At 45.1% G+C, this 14,030-nt stretch overlaps 1 long non-coding RNA gene across 1 annotated transcript; it reads right to left on the reverse strand.

The window, feature by feature from the left end:
• Positions 1-360: 360 nt before the first annotated feature.
• Positions 361-13,518, reverse strand: LOC135278050 (uncharacterized). The gene is made up of 3 exons (XR_010345607.1): positions 13,263-13,518; positions 12,295-12,375; positions 361-1,007 (listed from the first exon to the last, which is right to left on the reverse strand). It is a non-coding gene; the product is annotated as an uncharacterized LOC135278050 (long non-coding RNA).
• Positions 13,519-14,030: the final 512 nt, after the last annotated feature.

The raw sequence follows: 14,030 nt of genomic DNA on the forward strand, positions 1-14,030 counted from the left end.
CTTTTTTAAGATGGGATTTCACCATGTTGGTCAGGCTGGTCTTGAACTCGCGACCTCAGGTGATCTGCCCACCTTGGCCTCCTAAGTGCTTGGATTAGAGGCGTGAGCCACCACGCCCGGCCTTCTTTTTTATTTTTCCTTTTTTTCTTTTTTCTTTTTTTTTTTATTGCATTTTAGGTTTTGGGGTACATGTAAAGAACATGCAAGATTGTTGCATAGGTACACACATGGCAGTGTGATTTGCTGCCTTCTTCCCCATCACCTATATCCGGCATTTCCCCCCATGCTATCTCTCCCCAACTCCCCACCCCCTGCTGTCGCTCCCCTATTTCTCCCCCGACAGACCCCAGTGTGTGATGCTCCCCTCCCTGTGTCCATGTGTTCTCATTGTTCAACACCTGCCTATGAGTGAGAACATGCGGTGTTTGATTTTCTGTTCTTGTGTCAGTTTGCTGAGAATGATGGTTTCCAGGTTCATCCATGTCCCTACAAAGGACACAAACTCATCGTTTTTTACAGCTGCATAGTATTCCATGGTGTATATGTGCCACATTTTCCCTGTCCAGTCTATCATCGATGGGCATTTGGGTTGGTTCCAAGTCTTTGCTGTTGTAAATGTGCTGCAATGAACATTCGTGGACATGGCACACTGTTAAGCACGTCTTATGGAAAGCTGCTGCCACCCCATCCCTGTTTTAGCGAGTCCTCAATTTGGTCCAGTGTCCAAACCCTGCCTCCAGAGTTGCGTTTCACCTCTTACCTCACCTCTGAGCAGTATGTCTGCAGGGTGTCTGTCAGAAGACCCTGAAAATCACCAGCTTCTTCTGCTCTGATGCAAAACACACATTCCGTGAAGCCTAGAATCCTAGCTGTGGCCAAGTTTGCTTGCCCAGGTCTGGAGTGACACGCCTTTCCTTGTCAGTGTGTGGCAATCCTGGTGTGGGCTGAGTGTTCTTGAAAGGTGTCCCAGAATGTCCAAAAGCCAAGGCTTCTTCAACTTGCTATGTCTTAGACTTTCAGAAACAACAGAGACAAAGAAAATATTTACAATTTCTATTTAAAAAGTAATACACTTGGGAAGATACCATCAGGAAAGTGGAATGACAACCCACAGACTGGGAGAAAATACGTGCAAATCATACGTCTGATAAGGGACTTACATCCAGAATATGTAAAGAACTCTTGCAACCCAACAATAAAACAGTGAGTAAAGGATTTGAATTGGCCAGATGCGGTGGCTCACGCCTGTAATCCCAGCACTTTGGGAGGCAGAGGCGGGTGGATCACCTGAGGTCAGGAATTTGAGACCAGCCTGGCCAACATGGTAAAACCCCATCTCTATAATTTTTGTATAAAAATACAAAAATTAGCCTGGTGTGATGGCAGGTGCCTATAATCCCAGCTATTTGGGAGGCTGAGGCAGGAGAACTGCTTGAACCCAGGACACAGATGTATGTATCCACGAGAAAGGAGAAACATGTGCCCACACAAAGACTCGAATGTTTAGAGCAGCAGTATCCACAGTAGCCAAAAAGTAGAAACCAAGGCCTATGACCTGGTGAACAGACAAACAAAATGTGACATATTCATCGTATCTGTTTCACGTGGCTGCTGTTACAAATTACCACAAACTCGGTGGTTTAAAACAACAGAACCTGGCCAGGTTCAGTGACTTATGCCAGTAATCCCAGCACTTTGGGAGGCTGAGGTGGTGGGAGAGTTCAGGAGTTCAAAACACACCTGGGCAACATAGTGAGACTTCCGTCTCTACAAAAAAAATAAAAATAAAAAATAAGCCAAGCATGGTGGTATGCATCTGTAATCCTGGCTACACACGAGACTGAGGTGGGAGGATTGCTTGAGCTCAAGAGGTTGAGGCTGCAGTGAGCAGAATCGCACCGCTGCACTCAGGTGGGCAACAACGTGAGACCCTGTCTCAAAAAAATTTAAAAAATTGAAAAAAGAATGAGAACATGAGAAGAGACTGTGGTCATTCAGACTTGGGTATTTAGCAGACATTTTCTTGAACAAAGTGAGCCTGTCATGTCACTTCATGGAAAGGAACTGACGGCATTTGTGGCCAATAATAACATCCAATTTTTTTTTCTTTTTAAGACAAAGTTTCGCTCTTGTCACTCAGGCTGGGGTGCAATGGTGTGATCTCCGCTCATGGCAACCTCCTCCTCCTGGGTTCAAGCAATTCTCCAGCCTCAGCCTCTTGAGTAGCTGGGATTTACAGGCACGCCACCACCACACCTGGCTAATTTTTGTATTTTTAGGAGAGACAGGGTTTCGCCATGTTGCCCAGACTGGTCTCAAACTCCTGACCTCAGGTGATCGGCCTCCCTCGGCTTCCCTCGGCCTCCCTCGGCCTCCCAAAGTGCTGGGATTACAGGCATGCGCCACTGAGCCTGGCTAACATTCAAATTTTTAAGTAAAAATTAGAATTTTAGAAAACTGTAAACTTGGGAGCTTCCCAATACTTGACAAGACATTTCGGATGACATCAATGGTGATATCAAGAAACGTATATTTAAACGTGTCAACTTTCAGATGAGCATCACAACTTAATAAACCGATCAATATTTTCCTGATATATAGCTAAAAGATTTATTTTAATTGCAAGACAAGCCGAGCATGGTAGCTCATACCTGTAATCCCAACACTTCGGGAGGGTAAGGTGAGATGATCACCTGAGCCAGGAGTTGGAGACTGCAGTGAGCTATGAGCATGCTACTGTACTCCAGCCTGGGTAACAAGAGCGAAACTTCGTCTCAAAAAATAAAAATAAAAAGTAAATCAATAAAAAATTTCGGCCGGGCGAGGTGGCTCACCCGGTGGTGGGTGCCTGTAATCCCAGCTACTCAGGAAGGCTGAGGCACGAACCCTCTTTGTTTGAACCCAGGAGGCGAAGGTTGCAGTGAGCCGAGATTGAGCCACTGAACTCCAGCCTGGGTGACAGAGCAAGACTCCGCCTCAAAAAACTTTTTTAAAAGACAGATTGATGGATTGTAATGGAATGGAATTTGAAAAGTTAATTGATGATTTCAGATTTCAAATTGAAACTAATCTTTAAGAAACTGCCACTTTCTCAGGTTGTGGTATAATATCGAAGAAGAAAATCCACAATTATCTGAAAAGATTTAAAATATTTCTTTTTTTAACTAATCTACTTGAGCAATGCCACTCTTCTAATTTTTAAAATGAAAGTAGTTATTTTGTATAAAATTGTATTTGTCAGTATGGAATAGAATTGTTTTTATTTTTATATGATTTTTGTGTTGTTTTAATTATTTTAAAAACTAATGTGGTAAATATTATAAACAAAGACTCTTTGGGGTGCTTAAAAATGTTTCAGTGTAAAGGGGTCCTGAGACTTAAAAGTTTGAGAAACTATTTTATTGAAGCATGCACATCAAAATCCTTCTGTGTTTGGCTCTGAGAGAGGGAGGAAGGAGGATAGAACAGGGGTGGGTTAGGGAGGGGGAGGGGAGAGGCGAATGGGGGAGGGAGTAGAGGTGAGGTGAGGACGGGGTCACAGGTACTTCAACTTTATCTGTTTTTTTTGAGATGGAATCTGGCTCTGTCACCTAGGCTAGAGTACAGTGGTACAATCTCGGCTCACTGTAACCTCTGCCTCCCCAGTTCAATCAACTCTCCTGCCTCAGCCTCTGTAGTAGCTGGGATTACAGGTGCCTACCACACGCCTGGCTAATTTTTGTATTTTTAGTAGAGACGGGCTTTCACTATGTTGGCCAGGCTGGTCTCAAACCCCTGACCTCAAGTGATCCACCCGCCTGGACCTCCCAAAGTGCTGGGATTACAGGCGTGAGCCACCGTGCCTGGCCTGTGTTTTTTGAGATGGTCTCTCTCTGTTGTCCAGGCTGGAGTGCCATGGCATTTAGCTCACTGCATTCTTGACATCCTGGGTTCAAGTGATCATTCTGCCTCAGCCTCCTGAGTAGCTGGGACCACAGATGAATACCATCATCCCAGCTAATTTATTTATTTTTTGCAGACACAGGGTCTTGCTTTGTTGCCCAAGCTGTTCTGGAGCTCCTGGGCTCAAATGATCCTCCCACCTTGGCCTCCCAAAGTGCCAGGATTACAGGCATAAGCCACTGTGCCCAGCCATATATTGATGTTTTTAAAGTCCCTGATATCTCCTCAAAACCCATGAAAAATTCTATGGGCTTATAGAAACAAACTATTATGGAACATTTGTTATATACCATCACCCAAATTAGATCCCTTATATCCTCATTTCCTCATCTGATCTTTCAGCATCCTAGAAAGTAGGCATTATGAGGCCACCTTACAGCTGAAGAAGCTGAGGATCAGAGAAGTTATTGTTCTTAGGTTTTTTCTGTGGATTTACAACTATTTAAAAAACAATGGCCGGGCGTGGTGGCTCAAGCCTGTAATCCCAGCACTTTGGGAGGCCGAGGCGGGTGGATCACGAGGTCAAGAGATTGAGACCATCCTGGTCAACATGGTGAAACCCTGTCTCTACTAATACAAAAAAAAATTAGCTGGGCATGGTGGCGCGTGCCTGTAATCCCAGCTACTCAGGAGGCTGAGGCAGGAGAATTGCCTGAACCCAGGAGGTGGAGGTTGCGGTGAGCCGAGATCGCGCCATTGCACTCCAGCCTGGGTAACAAGAGCGATACTCCGTCTCAAAAAAAAAAAAAAAAAAAAAAAAAAAAAAAAAAAAACCAAATAGGCTGGGTGCGGTGGCTCACACCTGTAATCCCAGCATTTGGGAGGCGAAGGTAGTCAGGCATTTGAGACCAGCCTGGCCAACATGGTGAAACCCCTACCTCTACTAAAAATACAAAAAAATTAGCCGGGCGTGGTGGCGGGCACCTGTAATCCTAGCTACTCAGGAGGCTGAGGCAGGAGAATCACCTGAACCCAGGAGGCCGAGGTTGCAGTGAGTCGAGATCATGCCACTATACTACAGCCTGGGTGACAGAGCAAGACCCTGTCTCAGGGCAAAAAAAAGGAAGGCTCTGCTCTTGTTTGCAGCTGATCTAGGGGAACAGTGGTTTTGGCACACACACAAAAATTGGAATCCATGCATAGTTTTTTCACAATATGTACGTTTCATGAAATTTTTGAAGACCCCTTGTATCTACAATGAAATATTTTTCAGCCTTGAAAAGGAAGAAAATCCTGTCATCTTACAACAGAGATGAACTTTGATGACATGACATTAAGTGAAATAAGTTGGTCACAGACACACAGAAAAATCAATCAATAAACAGCACACAAATCTGATGGAACTTTTATTATCATTGCACCGAATCTATAGATAAATTTGAGAATACAGTAATGAGACTCCTTATCTAACAGCAGAATAAGTAGCTTCCTCAAAGTCTCCCGGAGAATAAATGTTAGAAGCAGGGTTTGGTCCCTGATTTGAACTTCATTAAACCGAACCACTGCTATGGTCTGAATGTTTGTGTTTCCCCCAAATTCATGTGTTGAAAACTAACCCCCAAGGTTAGGAGGAGGGGCCTTTAGAAAGTGATTAGATCATGAGGGCAAGATCGCATGTGGAAGACCTGTGATGCCACTGCACTCCAGCCTGGGTGACAGAGCAAGACTCCATCTGAATGAAAGAAAAGAAAGAAAAGAAAAGAAAAGAAAAGAAAGAAAGAGAGAGAGAGAGAAAGAAAGAAAAAAAATAATAAAAGTGTCATTGAAAAACATGAAGGATCTAAATAAATGGAGAGAAAAATTCTGCTCCTAGAGAGGGAGTCTCATTACTGTATTCTCAAATTTATCTACAGATTCGGTGCAATGATAATAAAAGTTCCATCAAATTTGTGTGCTGTTTGTTTATTTATTTACTATTGTTTTATGACAGAGTCTTGCTCTGTTGCCCAGGCTGGAGTGCAGTGGCATGATCTCAGCTCAGTACAACCTCCGCCTCCCAGGTTCGAGCAATTCTCCTGCCTCAGCCTCCCACGTAGCAGGGACTAACCACCACACCCGACTAATTTTTGTATTTTCAGTAGAGATGGGGTTTCACCATGTTGGCCAGGCTAGCATCAAACTCCTGACCTGAGGTGATCCACCATTCTCGGCCTCCCAAAGTTCTGGGATTACAGGCGAGAGCCACTGTGCCCAGCTGGGGTTTTTTGTTTGTTTTTAAAAATAGTTGTAAATACATGAAAAAAATTAAGAACGGTGTAAAGAACTCTCATATCCCCTTCACCCAAATGTCTCAGTTGTTAATATTTTACCATACTTCCTCTCACCCTCTGTCCACGACAGCTCCCCACTTCCTTGTATACTGGGTGGGGCCAACTGTCTTAGTCCATTTTGTGCTGCTATAATGAAATACCTGAGACTGGGTAATTTCTAAGGAACAGAAATTTACTTCTCACATTGCTGGAGGCTGGGAAGTCCAAGATCAAGGTTTGGCCTCTGGTTCTAAGCTGTCAGCTTGTTGCTGCGTCCTACGGAGAGGAGGACTGCTATGTCCTCACATAGCAGAAAGGCAGAAGAGCAAGGGAGAATGAACCACCGCTGCAAGCCCTTTTTTACAGCAGCATTAATCCTTTATGAGGGCAGAGTCCTCAGGACCTAAACACCTCCCAGAAGGCCTCACCTCTCAAAACTATTGCATAAGAATAATTAAGTTTCCAACACATGAATTTTGGAGGGGGAAAAAACATTAAAACCACAGTACCAACTGTGTCAATTTTAAAACTGGAAGTCCTGCATTCTGGTGACCCTCTCAGTGTGGGCACACACTAACCCCAGGCATGCCACCTGTGCAATCACACCCCCCACCTCGTCCTCAGCTGCTTGGATACCGCGTGCTGACATCTCCACATGGAGAAGAAGATGGGAAGGGAAGCTTGTAGTTAATTATCAATTAGTCAAATGGCCTGAAAAATGTCACAAGGGCTGAAAGGTTCTAGAGTGCTTAACTTTAGAGCAAGGAAAAATTCACAAATGCGGTGGTAGCAGATTTAGTAACATCATAAGAATAAGTGAAAATTCTGGCAAACCCTTTTATAGTGATGATCATGTATTCACAGAGCCCCTGGCAAAGTTCATATGCTGTATGTGGTTGCCAGTTACTACCAAGTAGAAATTTATGTTTTATGTTGATCATAAACTACAGTATCTAGTCCTGTTCTCCTTCACGATAGTTTCAAATGTCTGATTTTACACCCTCCCTGCTTCCTTGGTATTCTGGTAGTTCACAGACTCATCCCCTTTGAAATCTGGGTCTCTACAAAGTACAGCAAACTAGATGAGCTACATTAAAAAAATAAAAATAAAAAAGCAGAGACATTGCCATTATACAGCCTAAAGATGAAAATTATTTTCATCAAGGGCCTCTGAAAATCACATAACTAAATAACAAACTTAGGACGGGCACTCTGGCTCATGCCTATAATCCCAGGACTTTGTGGGGGCTGAGGTGGGCGGATCACCTGAGGTCAGCAGTTTGAGACTAGCCTGGCCAACGTAGTGAAACTCCATTTCTTTTTTTTTTTTTTTCTCTTCTCTTTGTTTTTGAGACGGAGTTTCGCTCTTGTTACCCAGGCTGGAGTGCAATGGCGCGATCTCGGCTCACCGCAACCTCCGCCTCCTGGGTTCAGGCAATTCTCCTGCCTCAGCCTCCTGAGTAGCTGGGATTACAGGCACGCGCCACCGTGCCCAGCTAATTTTTTGTAATTTTAGTAGAGACGGGGTTTCACCATGTTGACCAGGATGGTCTCGATCTCACGACCTCGTGATCCACCCGCCTCGGCCTCCCAAAGTGCTGGGATTACAGGCGTGAGCCACCGCGCCCGGCTGAAACTCCATTTCTACTAAAAATTAAAAAAAAAAAAAAAATTAGCTGGACAAGGTGGTGCATGCCTGTAAACCCAGCTCCTTGGGAGGCTGAGGCAGGAGAATCACTTGAACCCAGTAGGTAAAAGTTGCAGTGACCTGAGATTACCCCACTGCACTCCAGCTTGGGCGACGAAGTAAGACTCCCTCTCGAAACAAACACAAAACGTGAAATCGGTTCATTTCTTTGGCATTTCTTAGAAAAAAACAAACACGTGGGCCGGTTATGGTGGCTCACACCTGTAATCCCAGCACTTTGGGAGGCCGAGGCAGCGGATCACGAGATCAGGAGTTCAAGATCAGCCTGGCCAACATGGTGAAAACCTGTCTCTACTGAAAATACAAAAATTAGCTGGGCATGGTGGCGCATGCCTGAAAGCCCAGCTACTCGGGAGGCTGAGGCAGGAGAATTGCTTGAACGGGGACCCAGGAGGCAGAGGTTGCAGTAAGCCAAGTCTGCACCACTGCACTCCAGCCTGGGCTACAGAGTGAGACCTCATCTCAAAAAAAAAAAAAAAAAAAAATATATATATATATATATATATATGCAATACAATTCAGATATAAACATATAATTTAAAACTTTATTCAATAAATATTTTTGCGGTAGGAAGAAACTAGCTGATGGATTCTACTGCCATCTTGTGGCCATTGGGGATAGTGTCCATATCTACAAGTAGTGCAGGCTAGCTGGAATCACCTCTTCCATACTTTCCAGTATAGAAGAAGGAATATGACGTGAGACCCGTGATTGGAAACAACTCATTCTTTGTACAAGCTATCTTGCAACACCTAACTGAATTACATCTTCTTAGGGACTTCCAAAAACAGATCTTTCAAGAGGTAATAAGTCAAGTCCTATCAAACTTGGCTTTTCTCTGCGGTCTTCACTACCCCTTTGGTCAGGTAGGCACCCTGTTGTATGTGGCCACGGAGCTGTGCATCCCTGTCGTGGCTGTCATCTCACCTCCTTGCAGTTACCTATTGAACAGTCTCACTTCCCTGGTAGACGCCAAGATCTTGGAGGTGGGGGTGGGGGAGAGCAGGATGGTGGTTATATCGTTTACCTAGCACAGCCTCTAGTACATAGCAGGCACCCAGTAAATATTTGCTAAACAAATAAATATTTTGTTGAGCACAAAGCACCTGCATTTCACATGCACGCAAATGCTGCTCTATGAACAAGATCTACAAACCTTTATTTAATCATCTTTGCTTTATCTAACCTAAAGCCTTGTTAACCTGTTCGTAAGATATTTATGACTCACTGCTATGTTCTAGGTTTTATAACTGGCAATGAACTTAAAGTTGTTGGGGCTCAGAAAGTGATACCCCAAAGTGAAGGCCCCAGAGACACAAGTTTCTCTCTGACCCTCTTCTGCCCTCCTGATTCTGGACCGTCATTCTCCCCTAAGGCTCTCCATGGAAACCAGAACGCCTTTTCCCTGGAGCCAGTCATCAAACCTAATAATATTACTTTAACTTCAACCCCCACCCACTCTTCTGTGTAAAAACTGGCCATAAAAAAATTCTCTGAGCTACCTTGGTTTTGGGGGTTTTTTTGTTTGATTTGTTTGCTTGTGGTTTTTTGAGACAGGGTCTCACTCTGTCACCCAGGCTGGAGTGCAGCGGTGCAATTTCGGCTCACTGCAAGCTCTGCATCCCAGGTTCAAGTGACTCTCCTGCCTCAGTCTCCCTAGTAGCTGAGACTACAGGCATGTACCACCACGCTTGGATAATTTTTGCATTTTTAGTAAAGACGGGGTTTCACCATGTTGGCCAGGCTGGTCTTGAACTCCTGACCTCAGGTGATCTGTGCACCTTGGCCTCCCAAAGTGCCCAGCTACTTTGTTTGATTATAGGTCATAAGACCCCCATCTCAGAGAGGGTCCTGCCCCATCCCCAGAAGGAAGGAATGCTGCACTGAGAGGCCAAGAAGAATCTAGACAGAGAGGCCTTGCTGGCTGTCCCCACTCAGTCTTATTACGGTTAGGTCATACTTTTTTTGTTCAATTACATCTCTACATGGCTGTTCATACTTTGTTGAACCTAAGCATACAATGGACAGGTTCCTCGGTATCTTTGGGTCTTCATTCTGAAGGCTCTCATGTCACAAAAAGCTATGATCTAATAAACTTATATGCCTTTTCTTCTATCTACCTGCCTTCTGTTAGTTTATTTTCAGCGAACCTTCAGAGGACGAAGCGGAAGTTTTGCTTTACCCCTACAAGCTCTTCCAAGCAGTGTCCATGTCTATATGTCTGTCTTTGTGTTATCCTTACAACACCTCGCTGAATGGATAACCGAATGTAGGCCTTATTTACCTAATGATAGGAACAGGCATGTCCTTATTGCCATGATACAGCCAGAGCAGAGGTCATTCTGCTTTCATCTGGCAACTGCCTGCCACCTTCCTTTATAACCTTTTGTACAGCGATTGCAGTATTTTGGAAGTTGTCCCTTCTAAATCTCACGTTGAATTGTAATCCCCAGAGTTGGAGATGGGGCCTGGTGGGAGGTGACTGGATCATGGGGGTGGATTTCTCATGAATGGTTTAGCACCATCATCTTGGTGCTGTCCTTGCAATACTGAGTGAGTGCTCTAGAGATCTGATTGTTTAAAAGTGTGTGGTACTTGAGGCACAGTGGCTCATGCCTGTAATTTCAGCACTTTGGGAGGCCAAGGAGAGCGGATCACTTGATGTCAAGAGTTGGAGTCCTGGACAACGTGGTGAAACCCTGTCTCTACTAAAAATACAAAAATTAGCCAGGTGTGGTGCCGAATGCCTGTAATTCCAGCTACTCAGGAGGCTGAGGCAGGAGAATTGCTTGAACTCAGGAGGCAGAGGTTGCAGTGAGCTGAGACTGCACCACTGCACCCCAGCCTGGGTGACAGAGTGAGACTCCATCTTAAAAAAAAAAGAAAAGAAAAACAGTAACTCAATGTGTTAATTTAGAAATTAACAGAAACTGACACAAGTCCTTTTTATACTTCCTTGGGAGCCATACCAGCTGGTCTGGAGGCAAGGCTGCAGAGAAGAAGGAAGAGGATACCCTGCACACATTGCTTTCTCCACAAGTTCGTGCAGCAACGAGGACCGTCACAGGGCATGATGTGGCAGGCTGAGGGGTGGCAATTGGCTGCAGTGCCGCATCTGCCCCCAGCCATGGCACACTCCAAATTCTTACTGTTCAGGGGCAGAGTTCTTCCCTTTAGCTACACATGCAACCTATACTATGAGAGCAGAATGCAGGGATTAAGGTAAGAGTCTCCAGACTATCCTGAGAAACTAAAAGCCTAGTTGCTGGAATCACTCGGACCCTGTAGCACCGACTGTAACCAAAGGCCACACCCCTTCTGCCAATGTGTAAGGAGCCCAGCTCTTGGCCCTAACTAGGAATAAAGACTTGCTCTTTTGCTGTCTCCATCTGTGCAGAGAATAGAAGCTGGTCACCCTGCCATACTCCGGCAGTTCAGAGGTTGCTGACTCCCAAGGGAGAGGCAGGGACCGTGCCCTGACCCAAAGGCAGGGAGCCCATTGGCTGGCCAGCAGTCTTGATCACATGAAGTAAAGGCCCAGAGACTAAGGCCAGCTTGGCGGGGGGCACTGGGCCCGGAAGATCACAAGGACTAGGGGCCAAAGTAGCCAATTATAAGCAGAGGAAGTGGCTCTGCAGAGAAGATGGAGCCCACATGTGGAGAAGCAGAGAGAAAAAACTAAGTTTAGCTCCCTTGAGAGTGAGAGAGAGGAGCTAGCTGTCTGAAGATGTTTGTAGTGTGCATTTCAGGCCTATCTCTGGGCACAGAATGAAGGGGATTTTCAGCAGTATCATGCCTGCCCTGTATTTCTTGTCCTCAGATTCCCTGAGGGTTGTTTCCACTTCCTGCCCATGATGGTTTCTGTTTGTTGTAATCCCTAAAACTTCAGTGCACCTCATTGCTGCCCGTTCTGGGTGTGGGACTTACATCTCCCGTCCATGAGGATGCTTTTCCCTGTAGTATCTCAGTTGTCCGTGTCTGCAAGGCACTCAGCACAGTGCTCCATCCCACAGTGCACCTCGGGCAAGGTGTCTCAACCATAGAACGGCATTGCCTGAGGACCGCGAAGGCTTCCTTGCTTTCAAGAGGTCAGCTTTCTTACTCTCCCTTGCTCATTGTATTGCTGCCATATGATTTCAGCATCTTAGTGCTGATATAATAAACTCAGTTCAATGGTGTCGATATTACAACAACGACATTCCCATTAATATGTACTAGAATGTATTAGAATGCTTAACTTCAATCAAGGAAAAATTTATCATAGAATTTATGATTCCACCATAGAAAGAGAAAGACATTTCCTTGCTGGTTGGTAAAGTCAACCATGGCCAAGGGTGGTTTATGTCTCATATACAGCCTTTCAAAAGAAATGAAGGGATTTAAAGCTGCGTTACCTAGAGTGTGGAGCGTAATCCAGCAGCATTGCCCAGGGTGTGCTTGGGTCTCTGTAATATGCCAACGGTGCTACCTTCTCCCTAAATCAACAAAGTGAAAAAGACTGAGATACCCTGGTTGTCTAGACCATGCCTTCTAAAAGGGAAAAAGATCATCCCCAACGAGGTGAAAACTTGTTCTTGGAAGGGTGCAGAATTCATACTTGCAAACTTGTCTTCTTCTTCTTCCCCTCCAGGCGACTTTTTAGACATTCTTTCTGTAATGGCCTCCTCCAAGAAAATTTAATACTGCAGATATACTGTATATCTATTTATGCACGACTTGAAAATATGAATTAAAACCTTAAAAGACAATCATACTCTTTTTTGCCTCAGTCATTCCATTTCTAGGAACTTATTCTGAAGAGGTTATTATTATTATTATTATTATTATTATTTGAGATAGAGTCTTGCTCTGTCACCGAGGCTGGAGTGTAGTGGCATGATCTCTGATCACTGCAACCTCTGCCTCTTGGGTTCAAGCAATTCTCATAACTCAGCCACCTGAGTAGCTGGGACTACGGGCACGCACGACTGCCAGGCCTAAAGAGGTGATTTTTTTTTTTTTTTTTTTTGAGACAAAGTTTCGCCCTTGTTGCCCAGGCTGAAGTGTAATGGCACAATCTTGGCTCACTGAAACCTCCATCTCCCGGGTTCAAGCAATTCTCCTGCCTCAGCCTCTCAAGTAGCTGGGATTACAGGCACCCAGCACCACGCCCGGCTAAATTTTGGATTTTTAGTAGAGATGGGGTTGCACCATGTTGGCCAGGCTGGTCTCGAATTCATGACCTCAAGTGATCCGCCCACCTTGGCCTCCCAAAGTGCTGGGATTCAAAGCATGAGCCACCTCGCCCGGCCGACACAGCTTTTCCAAACTGAATGTACTCTGCCTTGGTAAATATTATACAACTAAATGAAAGGAGAATTACCTGCTGCAGGACAGTTCTCTGGATGGCCTTGGACTAACTCAGTTCTTTCTTCTCTCTTGCTTATACTTCTCAGTAATAACCAGGTTGGGCTCAGTGGCTCACACGCCTGTAATCCCAGAATTTTGGGAGGCTGAGGCAAGAGGATCACTTGAGCCTTGGAGTTTCAGACCAGCCTGGGTGACGTTGTGAGACGCCTATCTCTAGAAAAAATAAAAAATTAGCTGGGCATAGTGGTGTGCACCTGTAATCCCAGCTACATGGGAGGCTGAGGCAGGTAGGTTGCTTAAGCCCAGGAGTTTGAGGCTGCAGTGAGCCTTGATGCACCACTGCACTCTAGCCAGGGTAACAGAGCAGGATCTTGTCCCCCCCGCCAAAACAAAAGTCAACCACAGTGGCTCACGCCTATATGAGGCGGGCAGATCACAAGGTTAGGAGATCGAGACTAGTCTGGCCAACATGGTGAAATCCCGTCTCTACTTAAAATACAAAACTTAGCAGAACATGCTGGCACACACCTATAATCTCAGGTACTCAGGAGGGTGAGGCAGGAGAATTGCTTGAACCCAGGAGGCGGAGGTTGCAGTGAGCCGAGATCATGCCATTGCACTCCAGTCTGGGCAACAGAGCAAGACTCCCTCTCAAAAAAAAAAAAAAAAATCTGTGGAGTGGTGGTCATCCATGAAGACTACTGGTATTGGCTCTTGGTCTCAATGAACCATGGGGTTTCTCTGTGTAACTGCACTTTATTGTAGGTTTGTACAGCTGAGA

The sequence above is a fragment of the Aotus nancymaae genome, unplaced genomic scaffold (assembly GCF_030222135.1).
Source record: "Aotus nancymaae isolate 86718 unplaced genomic scaffold, 86718_ANA_hifiasm-v0.15.2.pri h1tg000036l, whole genome shotgun sequence".
Taxonomy (NCBI): Eukaryota; Metazoa; Chordata; class Mammalia; order Primates; family Aotidae; genus Aotus; species Aotus nancymaae.